The 17,756-nt window shown below is 33.1% G+C and overlaps 1 pseudogene; it reads right to left on the reverse strand.

The window, feature by feature from the left end:
• Positions 1-8,141: 8,141 nt before the first annotated feature.
• Positions 8,142-9,658, reverse strand: LOC120185205 (annotated as a pseudogene).
• Positions 9,659-17,756: the final 8,098 nt, after the last annotated feature.

Here is a 17,756-nt window from a genome sequence, read left to right on the forward strand (position 1 = left end):
CTGCTTCGACCCTCCACTTGCGATTGATACCATGAGAAACTAATGCCTTAAGACCAAATAACCAAACTTCGGCTTCTTTTTTATCTTTACATATCTGTAAATGGCCAAGGATGGTAACAAATCAAACATAGAAGAAGCATTTAACACCTCTCAGTCCCATAACAACATTCACTCACCAAATCCAAGGACCTATCATTCAGTATTAATGAAAAAGATTGATACTCCTTTTCAGGCTGAGGATATCGTTGAAAAACCGCCTGCAAACCCAAACATAAAATGTTAAAAGAAATTAGAATGAAAGAATGATGATTAAGAAACAATACAATACTCACAGTGCGCTGTCCAGGAATGATCCTGGAAACATGACTAAGCCTAATATGTTTCTCCTTTCTCCGAGAGTACCATATCAATTTAGATTCATCCTGGAAAAAAGAACTCGTTTTACCACTCAAAATGTGGTTTTAGATTGATTTATTGCAAAAAGTTTGGACCAACAATCGAAAAAACATACATTGGAGAGCTTAAAAGGGCAGAACTTGGGCTTCCCTCGACGTCCATACTTGAGCAAGGACGTTCCTTTCTTTAACGTTGTAATGGCCTGCAAAATTTACCCCATTGAAACAGTGCCATTAATATTTTAAAAAAACGATTGAAAGATGAGAAGAAAAGGAAAGGAACCTGGTTGATATCCCTGTCGACGACACCATTTCTCTGTAAATCAGCCATTCGAGCCTTATTGTTTTCCACTTTTGCTCCATGAACATACCACCACTTCACAAAACTACCATCTATGTATCCTTTTTTACAAACCAAAAGATTTTCCAGCTTCCCTTTGTTTATACAAACGCAGAATTTGATGATTCTAGCTCCAGAAAGCAGATTAAATCCAACACGTTTGTTCCTCATTTCTTCATCTGAAAGGTAGCTTCAATAACCGCAATGCCAATGTGATTTCAGTTGCAATTCCAGAAAGAAGGAAACAAAAAAATTCCATTTTTTTTTCGAATTTCTTTTTTCTAAATAAAGAATGTAAAAAACACAAAGACCGGATTTTAGAACAGTTTTTTCTGTTTGCCTATGAAAAGTTTGGATTTTTGAGTGTCAGAAACTGAATGTATACTCGATACGGGAATTGTTTGTTTTATGGTTGATTCGTTTTCAAGGATTTTTCGTCGTTTGTTAGTTTCCGGCATTACGCGACTTTTGGTTCGTTATGTTACATAAACCATCGCCAGTATTGAGAGCTTTGTTATACCCTTTCTCAACTTAATATTTGATTTTGAAAAAGAAATGGTAAAATACTTTTACCCTGGACTCAATTTATCACTTTGGTCTCTATTATATTTTTGCATTATTTTTGTCATTAAAATTGTTCAATTGCATCATTTCATACCTTATCCCTATTAACCCTACACCCTAAATCTTAAATCATAGCTTAGAGTTCAGCGTTTTAAGTTAAAGACATAGTATAAAATGATGTAATTGAACAATTTTAAGGGCTAAATTGATGCGAAAAATACGATAGGGATGAAAGTAATAAATTGTGTCTACAAGGGCAAAAGTGGCCCTTAAGCCAATAAGAAAATACAGTGAATATCCATAATTTTCATGTTTTTTTTATTAATTTGAGACAAGTATAAGACAATATATGTTTAAATATAGATTTCAACATTTTAACATTGAACACTCATATCCTTAACATCTATGATGCTCAAACCCGGATCTTCAAGGAATAACAACGATTTCTTTACTACGAAGATTACTTGGTTCGTACAAGAACTTTCATGTTTATTTAAGAAAAATTGAAAAAAAAAATAACGATTTATAGCAAGTCTAAATTTTTTAATAAATTATTATACAATAATAATAAATAAAGTCGTCTACAACAACTCACAGCAAATATAAATGATGATCGAAATATAGTAACATTTTACTAAATCCATCATCATCTCGTACCAACTTTTAAAATTTAATTTAATGCAATATAGGAGGATTTACCTAAATTCGTCATTGGATATAAAAGATTTCATAACCAAGTATTTCAAATTTAAAATTGAACAAATTAAGAATGATTAGTGCTTAAATTATGCATTATTTTGTGATTGATTACTCCTTAATTAGTTATTTTAAATTGTTAATTTGGACCTTTTCGTTCATTTTCAATGCAATACAGTAGATTTCAGAAATGTTGTTAAAACTGATGGAATTGTGCAATTTTAGATTTTCTGGAGTAATGACTGATAAGTGGGCATGGCACGTCTGACGTGGCGTCTAGTCCACAATTTTTAGAAGGTACAGTCGCAGCTTAGTAGGAACATGAGACTCAGCCGCATTTTTCAAATTTAAATTAGGATTTATTTTTAATTTTTGGAATTATCTTTCATAATTTTCTTTTAGTTTGAATGTAATCTTTTAGGGCTTTTGTGGACTATAAATACCCATTGGGGTAAGCCTCAATTCATCATTGGGATTATTCAATCATTCTTTAATTCTCTTGTTTCTTTCTTTCTTTAGATTTATAAAAGTTTTTCTTTCGTTTTATTTTACTTTCAAGTTTACTTTATTTTCTTTTAAAATGTTAAGTAATATATTTCTATTATGCTTAGCTAAATTTTCCATAGCCAAGGGATAAAGCGATGACTCAATTCCATTTGTGAGAAATGAAAAACATCTCATACCTTTTCGGGTTAAAATCTCAATTTTTTGGAAACTAGATTGGTGGATCGTCTTTCTTAAAATCAAAACGCTTTGACTTCAAAAATAGATTTTGGCTTAGATAACATTATGGTTTACCGTTGGGATTATAGAATCAATTTATTCGAATTCTCTTGAACACACTTTGCAAATGGTACGATAAGGGAAATCAAGATCGAGTTCAACTTTCATAGAGAAAGCATAGTTCGAGTCGGGTTTTTCCAAGCGCTTTTAAATTGTTTTGAGTTAACAACGATAGTCGAAGTTAATCCTAGCAATGATTGTGATTCCTAAAATATATTTGGGAAAATCAATCACCAAAGAGGAAAATGATCTAAAAGGATTGAACATTACGGACTCAAACTAACATTTAACCGAAGGAAAAATCCTATTCAATGATCGATTGGAATTTGAGGCACACGAAAGCCTGGGGCTAATTTCATCATATTGGTTTTTAATTTTACTTTCTTCAATTCTTCATCTTCCTTTGAATCTTTATTTACTTATTCAATTTCTCAACAAACCTCCCCTTTACTTTACTTGCATTTTTTCGCCTAGATCAAAGATAAAAAAACAATCGTTTCAGCATATTTCTTAGTCCATGTAGATCGACTCTTACTCTCTCTATACTATTATATTTATTTAATTGATATTAAAGCTAAATTTTATTTAACATTAAAACGTGACAAGTTGTTAAGGACGAAAATATATCAAAGAGTTGAAATTTGATATACTCTATAGATTCCGATGACCTAATTAAAATAAAATAAAATTTAATAATTAAAATTAAAATGATTAATGATTAATGAATTTAAAGACATTGGGTGTAATTTACCTTCTTGTAATTTATATATGGAGTAGTAAAAGAGTAATAAAAAACTTGCCTTAGTGTGTTGACATTAACCGGCATTTGTCGATTCTTTAAGTGAGTGTAATCATACTTTTTCCATCCTCAATAGAAGAAAAAAAAACTCACTTTAGAAATTTTTACCTTAAATATCATCAAAGTAACCTCACTAAGTTGAATTAAAATTTATGAGACTCGATCAACAGGTTTGTTTAAGTAGTAAGTAGTTTGATACCGTTTAAGCAATGTTTCGAGTTTGAGTTCTTGTGTATGTAGAAAATCTTTGATGGGAGACTCGCCTACTAAAATAAGTTGTGTGATGCGAGTTGGTCCGAATTAATCAAGACGAAACCTTGTAACCGGAACGTCAACTAAATTTTTTTATGGAACTGGTATTCATATTTGAATATGAATTGTCTAATTAATAGATTTGGTATTGAATAATTATTAATAGTTAAGATAATATTTGAAAATATATAAATATCATTTAATATACCCAAAACAATACGTTAAATAAGTGCTTGTAGATAGAAATTAATTAGCCATGTGTGAGTTTACTTTGATGGTCCTACCACATCCAAACATTTATGGTACCTGATCACATAATTACAGAACAATGACAAACAAATGGCTGTGTAGTTAGGTTATGAATTGTGGCCGTCCTTCTTTGCGACTCCAATTATTGAGTTGTATGATGAGAATATCATGCATGTATAATATTTTAACCATTAAAAATATAATGAATTATTATACTAATATTTTATATAAATTAATTAGTTAATAAATTAAATATTAATAAGTATATTAAAAGTTCAAATAATTTGAATAAATTATTCATCAATTTATCTGATTTAAAATTAAAATAAAACTAAAGAGCAAGTGTGGCGTTGGATAAGTGTGAAACTCATTAGTGGCTAGGGTTATAAATGAGTTGAGTCGAGTTTGAGTAATGTTGAATTTGATTCGAAAAGTTTAAATTTAAGTTTAACTCGATTCGAAAGCTCACGAGTTTAAAATTGTTAAGCTCGACTCAAACTCTAAACCAAAAATTAAAGCAATACATAGATAACTCAACCTTTCAACATTGAATGCCCACACTTCTGACATTTATGGTGCTTGAACCTGAATTCTCAAAAAACAACAACAATTCCTTTATCAATGAGACTATTTCGCCATTAAATTAAGGCTTAAATATACAAAAGGTGCCCAATGTATGCACGTTTTTCCAGTTTAGTGTCTAACATTTTTTTCGTTCTAGTTTGGTGTCTAAAGTTTCATTCTGTTACTCAAAATGGGTCACGCCGTGACGGACCGTTAGTTTTCTCCGTTAAATGACACGTGTTACAATCTGGTAATTTTAAAACTTTATTTAAAATTAAAAAATTATATATTTTTTGAGAAAGAAAGCACAAAATTTTTGAAATAACCCCAAAACTTTGAAAATCTTCATTTCAAGCCCTAACCCGTCCAACCGCCCCTCTTCCAAGCTCATCCGCTCGTCGACGGTGGCTTACCAAACCGGTTAGGTTTTGGTTGGACAGGACCGGCGAGCTAAGTTTTGGTGGCAGTGAGGCGAAAAGGCGGCAGTTTCAGCAACAAATAACAAAAATCGAACAGTGATGAGGGCTTTTTTGTTGGACTTTCAAACGCCACTCCACCATGAACGGAGGCATCTGGAGGCGAGTGGATGACTGGGCTATGACCGATTTGAGACGGCACTTCTACTGGGCTAGGTAGTGATGACTCTCGACGAGCGGTGGGCGAGGTTGGAGGTGGGCGACCGAATGGTTTTCTTGTGATTAAGCTCGACGGTGACCGATTTCGGGTGATCTGAGGGTCAGGTTGAGGTCGTCGGTTACTGTTGAGTTTGGTGGGAGCGGCGATGTACACCACCACAGGTCGGAGAAGGGTGGTTCGGTGACGGGGTTAAAGGTTAATGGGTTGAAATGAAGGTTTTCAAAGTTTTGGGGTTTTTTTTCAAAATTTTGTGTTTTCTTTTTTAAAAAATATATAATTTTATTTTTTTTATTTTAAATAATTTTTTTAAAATTACCAAATTGTGACACGTGTTATTTAACAGAGAAAACTAACGGTTCATCACGGCGTGGCCTATTTTGAGTAACGAAATGAAACGATAGGCACAAAACTGAAACGAAAAAAACAATAGGCACTAAACTAAAAAAAAAGACATACGTTGGGCACCGTATGTATATTTAAGCCTTAAATTAATAAAGTATTATTTAAAAAAAACAATAAAATACTACAAGCTACGTGAAAGTAAAACTTAACTGTTCTTACACAGTACGAACTACGAAGAAGGTACCTGACTACATAATTAAATCAATCACGACTGCCTTACACTGACCTATATGCAACTCAGTTCTTAATTATCAATTAATGCTGCAAAACAAAGCAATATCAGAGCTCTGTATAAATAAATATACAAGGACCAAGATGTTTATTATTTGACCATGTATTGATATCCTAAGAAGTAACCATCAGGTCGTGCGAGTCCTCCAAGAAGAAACCCTACTTGGTTATATAGTTAGAGGAGACACTCTTTTTGAGAATGAGAATCTTCATAGATATGATGCCCAGAAAAAAGGTTTCCCAATTTAGGGAACCTAAAGGAGATAACCATTGTTATAGCTTGCAGCAATTCTAACAACACGAAGAAGAAGACCCAGTTGTTGGGATTTTCCTGTTATGTAGTGTTGCAGTTAAAAGTTTTTCCATCGAAAAATAGAGTTGACCCATACAGCGCAGAATGATGGACAGTTCAAAGATGACTCAATAGATAAATATACAGTGATTCTGATTAGTGCTTAGAATTGATTCTTTTAAATTGTTAATTTCTTTATTTTATGAACTTATCACTGTTCAATTGAGTTATTTTGTTTATTTTATTTTGCAGTGGACAACCTACTGGAATTTACAGTAAAAGTATGAATTCTGCATATATTTTTTTTTATTTTTTTGTTATGGTTAGAGACATTGACACGACGGGAACTGAAGTGATAATATCCGAAAAGCATTGGAAGATTATGAAAACACAATCATTGAACATGATTCTAGAGAGAGAATTTAGGATTTTCAGTTTGTTTAATTAATTTCAAAACATTTGTATTGAAATTATCTTTTAGGATTATTTAGAATTTTTATTTTTTTTCCAATTATCTTAGTTATTTTTAAGATTGCACAAGCCTATAAATATCCTTCATGAGTAAGGCATGAGAGAATCTATCATCTTCTTACTTTTTTTGCATTTTCTATTTTAATTAAAGTCTCCATTTTTACTTTTTTTCTCCAATTCATTTTATTTTACAAACAAATGCTAAGTGTGATAAATAATATCATGCTTAGCTAATTTCCTTTAAGCCGAGAGCTAGTGCAAATCAATTCCATGCATGAGAATTAAACATCGTTTAAATTCCTTCGGGATACATTTTCGTCTTTCCGATTAGATAGTTTGACAATCGACCTTACTATAATTTTAAATGTTTTTTCAAATCAAAAAGAGCTCATTGGTCTGAATATTGTTTAATATACAGTTGGGAGGAATGATCGACATGTGACAATTTGACTTCCTGTGAACACTCTTAGCGACAGTCCGCTAAGGAAAGACGAGATCAAATACGGTTCTTGACGAGATAATTTTTGAGTCGGGCTTTTCCAGATTTAATATGATTGTTTTAACGGCTATAGATGTGGTTAATGCACTCAAAAATCATATTTCGAAGATAGACTTGGGAAGATCAATTACATGAGAGAATGGCAAGTTACAACGGGTTGGGCCTGGTAGACTGTAACCGACATGAATCCCGGATCAAAAATCTATTTCGATGATCGTGGGAATTGAATATCAAGCTAGCTCGAGGCGATTTGTTCAACAAGTGATTTCCAATTTTTATTTTCGTCCATTCTTCAATTTAGTGCTTTTCTTTAATCAATTTTTCTTAGATTGCTTCCTCATTTACTTCATCTCAATCACGCTTACCCCATATTTTTATTTTATTGTTACATCTTACTGGATTAAAATCAACATAAATCGCATCAGAGATTCCAAAATTCCATGTGGATCGATCCTCATTACTATATTGCTTTCAATTCATTTATCTTATTTAATTCTAAATAGGTTTATTATTTTTTACGAGTAAAATGACGCTAGTCAGATACTGGTTGAGCTGAGTGTGTGAGTGGTGGGGACATTAATAATAAACCAGCAAATTACTTCCTTATATGAAGAAGAGGAGGAATGATCCTGTTGTTAGTTAGTGATTGCTTACTGCTTTTACTCACCACTCCACCTGAGAAAAATCTCTCATTCACGTGTGCCCTTCTCTTTATGCAAACCACAAAGCTGTTAAACTGCGATTAATGCACTCAAAACCTCACCATTTTAGTAAGTATTAATCAAAGAGAGAGAGGTATTGATTATGATGAACTAATGAAGAGTTTGTTAAACCTAACCTAATGAAATCTAGTCTCGTTTTCCCTTGAGCCTAAAGATTAACAATGTTAGGTGATGTTGAAAATGTAATTTATTCTCACACCAAAATCGAATAATACATTGTTCATAGCATTCAAAGTCGAGCCTGTGTTGCAAATTGCACATATATGTACTGCTAAAAAAATACTAGAATAAAGCATTATCAAGCCATACACTTTGTGATTTGCTCTAATGCCAAGGCCGAACACTAGCTAGTTGAATCATGCCTGTTTTCCCCGCCGTGGTGTTGATGTGATCCGCTGGCCGGAGACTCGGAAACGTTGGTACCCGGAATCGGTCTATAAGCATTTAGTGAGGCGAGCATGCCTAAATGAGTGTCGGTAACTGAACCAAATTGTTGACCGGGTAGGAGAGCCATTGGAGTAGCGAAATTCATGAAATGTACCCCACTAGACATAGTACCCCTATACATATTAGTATTAGTAGATGACGGAAATGTCCACATGGAATCACCGGCGCTGCTCCCGCCGATGACTTGGTTTCCGGGGTTAGTCACCATCCAAAATGTTGTCGGCATCGGATTATGACTTGCCGGGATTGAACTGGAATTAGATTGTATCAAGTAGTTCCCCATCTGATTTTGTGGCGATTCTTGCTGCTCCGACCTCCTCCTTTTCGGTATACTAGCATCTGCTGTCTCGGCAACGTTGACGCTGGCTTCCCGAATCTCCTGCTTAGCTTGCAAGAAAGCGTTCAAACTAGTGTTACTACTACCAGGAAAGTTCAATGAATCTTCAGACGATAAAGCAACACCCGGAAATATGACTCTCCTTTGTTGCTGAGACGAGTCGTCAAGGACATTCTTTTGATCCCATTCACTTCTCATCCTCAACTGTTGTGTTGTAAAATTTGGATTGAAATACGTGTTCCTCAAGTGGGAAGCTGACATGCTAGAGCCTGAGCTTCTCAGAGAAATATTAAGGGACGTAAAATTAGCAGGGATAGTACCTGTCCCCGTGGCAGCAATAACCGCAGGCTCGGCCTGTTGAAGCAACCACTCGATGGTTTCGCCATCGGACTTGTGACCGAGCTCTCTCGTTAACTGGAAAACCCTAGCGGCACACGTGCGGGCATACGGATGCGGCGGCCTCGGCCTTCGACCTTGGTGTGCCTGTCTTTGGTTGAAGTCCTCTTAGGGGGAGGTTTTTTGGGCGGTTCCGGGGTGGTTTTGGAGCTGGTCTGGGCGTGACCGGGTTGTTGTTGTTGTTGTTGTTGTTCCTTGGTTTCTAGGAGCTGAAGAGGGAAGTTTGACCTGCGGATCCCATTTTCATCCATGATCATGTGTGTGAAAGTGGGATTATACTTTGTTTTTTGCTCTCCTGGTACATGATCTGTAGGTCATGACCCTCAAATCAGTCACTTTGGTGGCCTAGTGGGTCATTTTTCTTTCAAATATGATGTTTGTGAATTTCCTTTAGATGGAAGATGATTGCAGCTGAGTTGTTTTTCTTATCTCTGCAACGACCAAAGAGAGAGATGGAGACGGAGAGGATAAGAGAAGAGAGCAAGCTTTAAGCAACAAATGCAATGAGTGAGAATTATAAGGGTGGGCTATGAAGGAAAAGTCAATGATTTTCTTCTATTTATTTTTTTGGGGTTGGGAAATATTTTATTTCTTTGGGGACCTGTTTGTAATTTTATACAATATCCACCTATTTATGTATGTATGTATTTTGTTTTCATCATGATAACAATAAATAAATAAATAAACCCTAAACATACATAAGTGTATAAATAGATATCCTTTTATTGTGGTTGAACAGAGCCTTGATTCAGACGCCACGTGCGGCGCTCTTTATCATTCATTCTATAAAGACAGTGGTGGCCTGAGCCTCAGGCCAGGCCCCATCCCCTTAACTCACAGTCGCTCTCTTTCCATTATTAAATTTTAAAGATTTTTATATAATCTAATCAAGTGGTTCCCATCCATCCAATTCCAGTCATCATTGCCTTCTACATTTGATCCTTTTTTCATTTAAAAAAAATTGGGTTTTCAAAGCTAATTTCCATTAATTATGTGGACGAAAATGATTAATATTATACTGTGTTGCATGTGAAAAGAAATGGTTTGTGGAGTTAAAAATCCAAGCATGGACGGTATCAGATTTGTCTTCATCTCTCAATGAATTGAATCACAAAGCTCATCAAATCATTGGTTAAATTGCAGCGAATAAAGTTGATTTTCTGAGTTAAAAAAGAAAGTTGATTTCTGAGTCAATACCCAATACTTTTCAGGTCTCCATCTTTGAACATGTGAGCCATACAGTCCGCAAGAGATATGTGTGGTCCTCATATACCCAAAATTTACCTTCCCCCCCCCCCCAATTTGAGTAGGAGTAGGAGAAGAAGCATTTCATAAGATTGATGGTCTAAATCTTCGGACCGAGTGGGATGTCCATGATGAATATGTTGCTGAATAAGGTGAAAGAATACAACCCTTTTCTTCCTATTATGATTTTATTATGAGAAACATGCACCCACCATCCATCCATCCATCAAGCATGAGAGGAGAAGAAAGGATAGCACGTCTAACCCATGTGGGCAAGAGGCCAAAGTGTAGCTTAAAAGGGAACAAAAAACAAAGCACATTGCCAAAAACATAGACGCTTTCAACAACCAACATACCTAACTCTTAGTCTTATCATAACAATCCATTTTCCCCAAGTACTCTCTAATCACCCCTCCTTAAACCTTTTATTTCATTCTTTTACACATTGTCATTTCACCATGCCAATCATTCCTGATATCATGTCAAGCTTGTCCTAACCAACTACTCTTATTAAAATAGTATGTGCACATCCCATACAAATCTTTCTTTTTTCTATTAGATATTACGTACGATAATAGATAGAATCAGAATAAAATTTAAATCATAAAATGCTATCAAACTTTCATTTAAGGAAGTAATTTGGAACTTAGAAAGCATGTCTCTCCAACTAATAATAATGGGATTTGGACCACCACAGCCAGGTACTATTTTATAGTATATGGTAGTTGCATGGACAAAGAAATTATAGTAAAACAAAATAATTACCCACGTCTGTTTAGTCTTGCATACATATATATGCAGGACATATGTGTGTGTTTGTATTTAATACTTATTGAACAATTCTATGGTTAAAATTTAAATTGGAAGCAAATGGTCCCAGAGGTAGCATGTAAATGGAAGCAGGTGTGATTGAAATGGAGGATATCACGTGCCTTGCCATCTTGATGCTGATGGCTTACCCTCCATTTTTGTTTTAATTATTCAACCAAAATTTGTCGGAATGTTCTTCCCTACTTTTTCTCTATTCTCTCTCATTTTACTAGTTATTTTATGATAACCTAGTCCCTTTTCTAATTCTTTAATTAAACACGTATCAACTTACCTTAATGGTCAAAGAGATTATTCGTGTTCTTAGAATTTATGAATTCAAACACCAACAATTCAATGGGGTGATTGAGAGTTCATCCACGAATAGTTGAAAGTATATTGTTATTATCGATGGTTGTGGTCAACTCTCTCAATCTCACTTCTTTCTTTCTTATCATTTTTCTCTTTTTTCTTTCTTTTTAATTTGTTGTTTCTTTTCTTTTATGCTCACTCGTTCTCTTACTCTTTGTAAAAAGCGAATTTTGATTCTGTCTCATATAAGTTTTTATCTTGTTTTCACACAAAGTTCTTTCTCCTGTTGATGGATATTTAATTGTTTTTTCAACATATTTATTTTCATTAAATTTAATGAAATGCAAATGAGACGATTCATTATCTTGTTAAAATAGACTTATCTCAAACATTTTGATTTAATTGATGAATTATCTTCAAAATATTTTAATTACTATTAATTGCTTTGATAATATGAATACTTTCTTATAACTTATAAATGTAAACTTAGATGTTAAAAAATTAATGTCACGAATAAATTTATTTTAATAGTTAAATGAATCATTATTGTTCTTAGAGATAACAGATTTGAGCACATAGAGTGAATGAACGTGAATACTATTTTATAATGACTCTAACTTAATAAAAAAACATCATCAAAATAAGAAAAGAAAAATAGAAGGAATGACAGGTTGGGTTTCACCAAAACCAAAAGTTTAGATAATAACAAAAAAAAAAAAAGAAAGGAGATATTGGGAAAATCCAATGAAAAAGAGAATCCTATCCATGGCTAAGCCGAGTTGAGTTGAGCTGGGTGGGTCGTTTTCTTCTTAGACTTTTCTTCTCTGTTTTTATACTTTTTCCACTTGATTTCTTCTTTCTCACGCACAATTATTGTTATTATTATTATTATTATTATTTTTATTAATATGTGGCAATTATAAGACGATATATGTTCAAAGATAATTCTCAACCTTTAAATAATGAAATCTCATATTTATGGCATCTATGGTGTTATAACCTGAATTCTCAAAGAATAATAATAATTCATTTATCACGAAAATGATTAAATCTTAAATTAAAACATAATAAAAGAATCAAAATTATAATTTGATCTGTATATAAGTAAGTTGTTATGATTTGACCTTTATTCCCCCTGCCTGTTGACCATGACATTTATCCAAATCATCACCACAACATTTCAATCAATTTACTAAAAAGGGAAAACTACACTTGTAGTCTCATACATTTTTAGAATACATTTTGGCCACCCAACTTTTATAATTTATATTAATCATTGAAATTTTATTTTGTTTAACTATATTATTTTATCAAGAGAAAATGGCACTTGGGATTCCATGGCAGCTAACTACGCTGACTGAAATAAAGACAAATAAAAGTTTAATGACTTTACTATAGGTTTTTAAAAGTTAAGTGACAAAAATGTAAGTATCATAAAAGTTCAAGAACTATTAATATAGTTTACACTTTTAAAAATCACATGGAAAAAGAAAAACTTAGGTAAAATTCTTTATAATTAATAGGGTAAACAACAATGGGAATCATTGAACTTTTTAGGATATTTTCATATAGTCATTAAACTTTTAATACTTGCATTACAATTACTAAACTATTAATTCGCTTTCACTATTATCATTGTCGTTAGCGGTTGTTGGTAAATACTAAAGGTTCGAAGGATCCGTTTAATTATAAGATTATCATAATTTGATTTCAAATTGATTTGATAGCTAATGGTGGCAGATAAAAAAAACTTTAGCTTTTCAATTTTATTAGACTGTCACCTTCTTTCGTTGTTGCTTTTGACGTCGTTTGGTTTTTTTTTTAATTCAAAAGATCAGCAAACTACTCCTATTCTTTTTTCTTTATTTCCTTTAGCTCAAACTCATAAAAAACCATTTCAATCTCATTGAATCTCTAGTAAATCATAATCAAAACTAAAAGTTAAAACTTTCATATATGTCATTATTAACCAACCACCAGAGTAGCTTTATAACCAAAATATGTTAATCTTGTAACATCCCAAAATACGGGTTAGTGATTAACTTATAAAACTTCAGAGTTTGGTGATCGAAGTAGGATATTTGAATAGTTTAATGATTTGTTCAGAAATATTTCCTGAAAGTTATTAGTAATTATCAAAAGAATTAAAGGGCAAAATGGTCATTTAGCATGAAAGATATTTCCCCCCAATAATATGAATAAATCACATGGAGGTGGGGGAAAGAGTTATCTGAAAACTCTTTCTTCTTCATTTCTTCTTCTCCCAACTGTGGAAGCTAGGCAAAGGTAAGTGTTTTCTGAGTTGTTGATTATTTGTTAAATTAAAGGTTAGGTTTTGATCATTAGATGATAATTAAGCTTAAGGAAAACTTAAGTTGTCTTATAATCAAAAGATGAAGAAGTTATAAGAGATTAAAGAAAACGAGTTTTTATATGAAATCATGGAAAAGAGTTGATAAGTTGAATTTGAAGTTAAATTTGACTTGTTATCATGATAATTAAGGAATATGAAGTGTTAGAATTGTATTTAGAACATATTGAAACTTGAGTATGATTCTTGAATTACATATGAGGGATAGAATTTTTACGTTATAGATGATTTTCATGGATATAAGTTGGCTTAAGTAATGGTAGTTGAGTTTAATGATATGATAGGGGTTTAAAATAGAAGAATTGAGTGAAGAATTGATGATTTTCGGGCTTAAAGTATAATTTCTGGGCAGAGGGAACCGATACCTATGAAGGGGATTCCCCTTCTTGAACGAAAAATTTCCAGTATGTTCAGGGGGTATTGATTCCCCTGGGGGGGAATCGATTCCCCCTAAAAGAAAAATGAATTTTGGTTCAATAATCTGGCTTAAGTTGTTAACATCAAGGTTAAGGTTTAGGCTTCTGATAGTTGTTTTGAAATGTTATATTTATGTAGATATTGAGCTTAAACAAGTTCTGGAATAATCAAAGGATTAAAATTGATTCAAATCAAACAAGGCTAAGGTGAGTGCAATTTTAATTATACTTATATTATTGAACGAACATTGGCTTGCGATGAGTCAGTAATGGAGTTACTATGGTAAGAAGTGACTCCTAAAATGTTATTTGATTGGTGATTCCTATATGTGCATGAATACATGAAATAAGTATAGGTTATTATATATGTTACATAATATGCATATGTGATATATGCTATGAGACATGACCAATGTGAAATGAGATAAGCTATATGATTATATGAAATGATATATGAATATGCAATACGTGATACATGTGATATGATATGAAATGACATATGAATATTTAATATGTGATACATGGTTACACATACATGTGGTATGTGATAGAAGAGAAAGAACAAGTGATGAGAAATGTATTCATAATAAATGCCCATAGTATATGATACGAGAGTTATAGGTATAGTTGGCATGCCAAGAGTCGAGGGTTACATATGTCTTATAAGACATATGATAGGTCCTACGGGACACAGATTACATCATTCGGGATGACAGGTCCTTCGGGACACAGATGACATCCTTTAGGATGATAGGTCATTCGGTCTCCATCATGTGGCTTGGCTTCGTCGTACTTTGCGACCCATCAGTGTAGTTTAGCGTAATTAATAAACAAAAGTGGTTTAAATATGGGTCGCAAAGTACAACGAAGCCAAGCCACATGATGGAGACCGAACAAGAAAAGGCAGTTAAGTTGAGGTTTAGCCCTTAAGAGGAATTGCACATCCTATTTAGTAGATCAATTGTCTCTTTTTTTTACCCTCTAATTTTAAGGCTTTATCCTGTTTAATGTGGATCAATTTAGGTCGCACATCTGATTTCGGTGTGTGAGTATTCGAACTAGAATTTTGTGCATACACTAGGACTCAAATATGATATCTTATTTAAACGATATCAAGCTGCTTACCTGTAACACCCTTAACTCATATCTGACCCGAATACAAGTCTGAGGTGTCACATTGACTTTTCAAAACCTTGACTCTTATAGAAAATCCCGGGAATTTTTAAAACTTTCATTAAAACGAAATACTTTAATTTACATAAGACCATAAAATACAAAATAGATCAGAGTATTCGTAATTAACACTTATTACATACCAACACTCTATACATAACCAAGTACATACTTTGTCAATTACTTCTGATCTGATCTCTTAGTAGTATTGCTGTCCATGCTACTTCTATTTCCACTTTTCCTGATTCTTGGTACCTACGTGTAAATCACTTACACGCTAAGTCATAGACTTAGTGAGGCAATAAATGAATATGCAACAATAAACTTATGAATGTTCATACTTACAATTGGATCATGACATTTCAATATGCATGTATCTATCGCACGATAACATATAATGCACATACGAAATTTACCTTCTTGTATCACTTTCACTGTAAATCGGTATTTCAATTGCATTGACCATGTATATTATTGAGATTAGAGGTATGTGAGTGCATTGAGGTTGTGCACTAATGCTGTCACCACAGCTCGTATCTATTCCCTCATGGGGCACCGAACCTTAGTTCAGTATTCGTCCCGTAGGACTCCTACATCCCGAAGGACTACGTCCCGAAGGACTACATCCCGAAGGACTACGTCCCGAAGGACTATTATACCCTCGACTCTTGGCATGCCAATTACACCTATAATTCTCATATCGTATACTATGTGCATTATTCTTGTTTTTCATATGTTCATGTACTCATGTCATTTCTCTTGTGATCATGTAGCTCATGTCATTTCTCTTGTGATCATGTAGCTCATGTCACTTCATATCATGTTATCATATCACATGTCATATCACATATCATATCACATGAACGTATATATGTCTTATGCATGTATCACAACAATTATCATGTATGCATGTTCACAACTATTATATTATAAAAATCAACATAGGGATTAGACTTATCATAAGTCTTATTCCATTATAATATACATATAGTATGCACTTACCTTAGCTTTGCTTTGATTCGATTCTAATCCTTTGATCGTTCCGGAATAAGCTTACTTTTAGTATCTACATAATCGCACATGGATCTATATCAGTATTATAACTAATATACTCTAATGATTCACTCTTTAGACTAAGAGAAAAGTCAATTTCATCTTTTAATGAAGGTATGCATCGATGCACTACTGATGCATCGGTGCATAAAAGGTATTCGATGTAGTATTATTGCTGGGATGCATCAATGCACTCCTTATGCATCAAAAATGCACCGATTGCATTCGATGTTTCACTATTAATGGGATGCATCGATGCACTACTTATGCATCGATGCACAAATTGCATTCGATGTCTTTATTTTAAAAGAGTGCATCGATGCACTACCAATGCATCGGTGCACATTCAAACAATTTCTGGGTTTGAACCTTGATGCATCGATGTACTTTGAATGTGCATCGATGCACTCTGCCCATAACCTCTTTTTGAACCCGAAAATCCATTCATTTTGGATTAAATCCTTCATGTTTAATCCCCTTTTTCATTCTTAACTCTAGTACACATCCTTAAACCAATTTATACTCATTTATTTCATCTTAAACCTTAAAATCCTATCCTTCATATGTAATTCAAGAATTACATTAATAAATCAACATGTTTGAATTCCGTTTTTAACACTTCGTATATCTTAACTAGATTGATGACAAGTCAAATATAACTTTCAATTCTAGTTATGAACTCTATTCCAAGATTTTATTTAAGAACTTCAAATCTTAAATCTCTCCTAACTCAATCATCCTTTGATGTTAAGATAACTTAAGCTTTCCTTAAGCTTAGTTATCATCTAATAATCAAAACCCAATATTAAATTTAACAAGAAACTCAATAATCAGAAATCTTACCTTTTCTTTGGTTCACACGTACAAGGAAGAAAGAAGAAGAAGATAACTCTGGAAGGCTTTGGTTCTCTTCTTTTCATTCCACTTGTACTCATATATATCCTTATCCATTCTTTAATTAATTTTTCTTGCAAATAACTCTTTTGCCCTTCTATTCCTTCTTCCTTTCAATTCAATCCTACACAATCATTTACATATAAATCTTTATACTATTCATTCATTCTATTTTAATCACCAAAATCTGAAACTTTCCAATTTAGTCACTAACTCGGTATTGAGGATGTTACATTACCACTTGAACCAACCCGATAGTAAATCAATTTTGTCTTCCATTTTCCATGTTGGCAACTTATTTACCAATTATGATCTCAAGTGTCCATTCAGATAAGAATCATATCATGTATAGTTGTCAAAGTTTAAATATTAGTGACAACAATACTCAAATTTTGAATATAAATTGTAAA

Source organism: Hibiscus syriacus, unplaced genomic scaffold (assembly GCF_006381635.1).
Source record: "Hibiscus syriacus cultivar Baekdansim isolate YM2019G1 unplaced genomic scaffold, ASM638163v2 tig00113004_pilon, whole genome shotgun sequence".
In the NCBI taxonomy this organism is placed as follows: domain Eukaryota; kingdom Viridiplantae; phylum Streptophyta; class Magnoliopsida; order Malvales; family Malvaceae; genus Hibiscus; species Hibiscus syriacus.